The sequence below is a fragment of the Silene latifolia genome, chromosome 8 (assembly GCF_048544455.1).
Source record: "Silene latifolia isolate original U9 population chromosome 8, ASM4854445v1, whole genome shotgun sequence".
Lineage (NCBI taxonomy): Eukaryota > Viridiplantae > Streptophyta > Magnoliopsida > Caryophyllales > Caryophyllaceae > Silene > Silene latifolia.
In genome coordinates, this window is record NC_133533.1 from 27,765,758 (window position 1) to 27,770,995 (window position 5,238).

At 41.5% G+C, this 5,238-nt stretch overlaps 1 non-coding gene across 1 annotated transcript; it reads right to left on the reverse strand.

Moving 5' to 3' along the window:
- Nucleotides 1–212: 212 nt before the first annotated feature.
- Nucleotides 213–319, reverse strand: LOC141597630 (small nucleolar RNA R71). The gene has a single exon (XR_012522854.1). It is a non-coding gene; the product is annotated as a small nucleolar RNA R71 (small nucleolar RNA).
- Between the last annotated feature and the right edge of the window lie 4,919 nt (nucleotides 320–5,238).

Consider the following 5,238-nt stretch of genomic DNA (forward strand, 5'->3'; position numbering starts at 1 on the left):
CTCATATGGAAACATTTTGTGATTATTGTGAAGCTATCTCTCAAACGGGCGTGACTCAAGACCAAATAAGATGGGTCTTATTTCCTTTTTCATTAATCGGCACCGCAAAGCAATGGTTGAAGGGCCTTGATAAGGCCACCCTTGGAATAGATTCTTGGAAGAAGCTAGCTCTAGCTTTCTACAAAAATTTCTACCCACCGGAAAAGACTAATATGCTAAGAGCTCAAATTACGGGTTTTAAGCAAAGGGATGAAGAGTCTTTGTATGAAGCTTGGGAGCGGTTCAAAGGTATTTGTCGCTCATGTCCTCACCATGGACTTAGCGAATGGTTTTTAGTGCAACAATTTTGGAATGGTTTATATGAAGATTCAAGGAACATTCTCAATATGGGATCAAATGGAATGTTCACCGAAGTTGATGACAATCAAACATGGAACAAGATTGAGGAAATGGCGGTCCATAATTCGCAATATAGTAGGCCTCGCAAGGCTACTAGAGGAGGAAAGTATGAAGTGGACACCGTTACTCAATTGGGTGCTCAACTTAGTGCTCACATTGACACAATCAACTTGACGTTTGAACAAGCTATGGCTAGACTTGAGGAAAGCTCAAAATCATCAAAGCATCATGTCAATGCCATGACGGCATCCTCATCAATCCCAAGCGGGATATGTGAGAATTGTGGAACCTTGGGTCATGACTCAAGTGAATGTAGGGGAACAACCGAACAAGTCAATGCTTTCCAAGCTTACAAAAGTGGCACCCCTTATTCAAATTTTTACAATGAAAACACCAAGTTCCATCCAAATCTCTCATACAAGAGCCAAAATGTCCAAAACCCTCAAACTACATACACTCCACCACCCATGAGAAATCAAAATCAAAGACCCTTTTTCAATCAAAACCAAGGCTACCAAAATCAAAATCCATACAATCACCACAATGACCAAAGTTTTGATGTCCAAAAAGCGGTCATTCAAATGCAAAAAAATCAACAAGAGTTTTTCACCCAAATGCAAAAGGATAGCCAAGCAAAGGATACCACCATCAACAACATTCTAGCTCACACCAAGATGTTGGAAACACAATTGACCCAACTAGCATCTTCAAACTCACAAAGACAAAAGGGGCAATTACCACCTCAAGGTAATCCCCCTAGACATGAGACGGTTAGTGCCATTCACTTGAGAAGTGGTACAAGATATGAAGCACCGAAGAAGCAAGTTGAGGATGAAGTTGTGAGAGCTAGTGAGAATGAAGTTGTGGTGCAAGGTCCCAAGGAAGGGGAATCATCAAAAGAAGAAAGTTCAAAGAAAAATGAAGACAAAGCCAAAGAAAAGGAGCCCATTGTGATTAGACTTCCTTTTCCAAGTCGTCAAGCCAAGCCCAAATTTGATGATCAACTTGGAAAGTTCATGGAAATTGTGAAGAACTTAGAAGTCTCAATTCCTTTCACGGAGTTAATCAATCACGTTCCGGCATATGCAAAGTACATGAAAGATATCCTCACAAAGAAGAAGTCAATCCGGAAACTTGAGACTATCGCCTTCACTAAGGTGAGTAGTGCAATTCTTCAAGGGAGTTCACCTCCAAAGTTAAAGGATCCGGGAAGCTTCTCAATACCGTGTACCATTGGCGACACAACGATCAACAAAGCCTTATGTGATCTAGGGGCTAGTGTGAGTGTCATGCCGTACTCGGTAAGTAAAAGGTTGGGAATGGGAGAGCTTAAATGTACCAACATCACTCTTCAAATAGCCGATAGATCGACGAAGACACCGCTAGGGATATGGGAAGATGTCCCCGTGCGAATTGGGAAGTTTTTCATCCCGGTGGACTTTGTCATTGTTGATATGGAGGAAGATTCCAACATTCCAATCATCTTAGGAAGACCTTTCCTACACACCGCGGGTGCGGTGATTGATGTGAAACATGGAGAACTCACTCTAGAAGTGGGAGATGAAAGCATAACTTTTAATCTTGACAAGACCATGAGAGCTCCTCGTTTGCATGAGCCATGTTTCATGATTGATCATTATAGCCGAAAAGATGAAAAGAAGAAATCGGAACTCCAATGGAGGAAGAAAGTTGAAGATGCTCCATTCAAAGAGCAAGTGAATTGTGAAAAGGAGAGCTTGCAAAGCTCATCAAAATCAACCAAGGAAGAAGAAGATGGCCTCATTGGCCAAGAAAAGAAATTGGGAGAGTTGTCTCCGTCCAAGCAAGAGATTTTCAATGATCAACTCAATGAAGTTTGTGGTCTTTGGGACGACGAATCTGAAGGGATCTTTAATCCCTACATTGGGCATGCCATCGATCATGATCAACAACAAGGGCCACGGTCTATTGAGGACCTCTACCACAACAATGAACAAGCTTTTAATTACTTCTTCGAGGTGTTGAGCAACATCAACAACACCTTGAACATGCCCCCTTGACATCTCATCAAGAATGAGAGTTTGGTGGAGTCCTCCCTAAACCACCACTTGTAAATATTTCTAACTCCCTAACTTACATTTAATTTTTGTATTGCATTTTTGTCATTTTTGGATTTTATTTACTTTGATCAAAATAATTGTCATGAAAAGAGAGAAGTGAGGGAGGGACTAATGATCTTAATTGATGTGTAGTGCTTTACCTTAGTGTGGGGATGGCAATTGCCTAGGCTATTCATGCCTTAGTAGTGCCCCGCAATGAAGAACACAAGATTTGAAAGAAAGAAAGAATGATAAGGGAATGCGTTGGTGCACGGATGGAATCAATCCGTGTACACAAGGACCAATCCGAGCGGATTCCGAGAATCCGCCCGTCTGCAGAGGATCCGAGCGTCCTGCCGAGAAGACGCCGTCTTGGGCTGGGCTGAAAAGCGCAAATTCTTGATGTTGAAGAATCCGAGCGGATTTCGGAAAGACGCCGTCTCTCGAATCCGTCCGTCTTGTGATCAATCCGCCCGTCTTGCGGTGAAGAAAAACAAAGAAAAATCTCTCGGATAAGAATCCGTCCGTCCGAACGAAATCCGCCCGTCTCATCAAAAAGAATCCGAGCGGATTCTCCAGAATCCGCCCGTCTCTAGGCGGGATTTTTGAAAATTTGAAGCTGAAGAATCCGAGCGGATTGCGCCTAATCCGCACGGATTGTCCCTGCAATTCGAAAATGTCGAGTTCTTTAAATACCCACCCCACCTTCATTCATTCATTCATTCACTCATAAACACTACCCATAACATCAAAACCCTCATCCTCTCCATCTCAAAAACAAAAACCCTCAACAAAACTCACCAAAATCAAATCAAACCATCTTTCAAATAACAAATCAATCACTCCATCTTCATTAATAATCAAAACCAAGCACAAAATCTTCACCTTTGAATTGATTTTTGTTCTCATAAAGGCAAAGCCTTTCACCTTCAAAATCAATTTGGGCATTCTACAAATTGAAGATTTTTGATCTTTTCTTGGTTAGCTCATCAAATGGCAAGAACAAAGGGAGCAACAAAAGCAAAAGCAAAGGCACCAAAGACTACAACTCTCTCTCAAAGGCAAAAAGCTCTACAAATGAAGAAAGCTTTGGCAATGGTGGTATCAACACCAAGCTTGGAAGTGCAACCACCTCAACAAATTTCTATGGAAGCATCACCCTCTACTCCGGTAATTAATCAACTCTTGCATTACCTGGAGGTAACATTCATTTCCGATTCTCATAGAAATACATTTGTCAAGTTTGCTATGAAACAAATTCAATCCACCAAATTCATATGCCAAGATGCTTTAGAGAAGTTGGGTGTTCTTGAACAAACAAGAGTCTTTTTCAATGCCATGGGTTTAAAGAAATTGTTTGAAATGAAGGAAGTAACATACCCCTCCCTTGTCTTGGAATTCTTAAGTTCTCTAAAAGTGACAAAAGTTGAGAATAGGGAAAATATTGAGTTTCGTCTAGCTAACACTAGTAGACGCATTACCTTTCCGGAATTGGGTAAAATTTTGGGTCTTAGCGATGAACATAAATTCTATAAGCAATATGGGAAGTATGATCCCGAGCCTCTTTGGGAGGCAATCTCCGGGAAGAAATTTGAAGATTTTAAAGCTTGTCGTGCTCTTTTGGTCCATCATCCGGGCATAAGAATATGGCACAAAGTTGTGGGAAATACCATAATTGCTAGGAAAGACACCAATCATTTTACGGGACTCGATTTTATTCTCCTTGAATCAACTTTGAATATTGGAAGAATTCACACCAAGCCTTACAATTCTTTGAGGCTATTGATTGATAGATGGCTCCATGTAGATAGTGGGAAGAAGGGTCAAACCGTAATTGTTAATGGCGGCCTTGTCACGGTCCTAGCCAAGCACTTTGATCCTAATTTCAATAAGGATAGCAAGTACAAGGCTAAGGATGGTGGCCATCTTATTGATATGTCCACCTTGATTAACAAGTTTAAGTGGGTTGCTCACAATCCCCTTGATACCAAGTATGGGTGGCTTACAAGTGAGGCTCGATCATTCACTTTACCCGCAAAGATTTGCCGTCTTAGTGTCCACCGGACCAACTATTTACTTCCCCTATCCAAGGAAGCCGAGTACATCATTCAACAACAAAAGGGTGATCATGAAACTCCCTCCTCTTCCATTGTTATACCACCTTACCCCTATGATTATGAAGAGTTCAAACCGCAAGGAGTTGAAATTGGAAAAGATTATGTCACTCTTCTAATGCAAGCCATGCACAAGCAAGCTTATGAAGATCGATGGAAATGCTTATTTGGCTCAATATCCTCCCCTCCTACATCTAGCTAGGCAAGGACTCCTTGATCCATCTTGTCCTTTGCCTAGTTGGGCGGATAGAGAAGCCTTATTTCCGGGTGCATCTAGGGGCGTGGTGGAAGGCAATGAGGTTGTTGGAAATGATGAGGAATTTGATGATAACATTGAGGACGAAGCAAGTGGAGATGAAGAAAGAGATGGTGAAGATAATGATGAGGAAGATAGTGATGAGGAAAGCAAAGAAGAAAGCGCCAAGGAAAGTGGCAATGTGACCACTTCTCATGAGGGAAGTGATGGTGATAGTAGCATGATGGAAGACTAGCCTTGGAGATTCCTACTCTCCCACGGTTTGTCTATATCTCTTTGTATTTTATTTCATTTTGATCATTGTTGGTTTAGTCCTAGCAACATCAAAGGACTCACACCTCGGTTCCTTTGAGGTGTTCTTTATTGTTCCCACTTTTGTAAAATCCAAAAT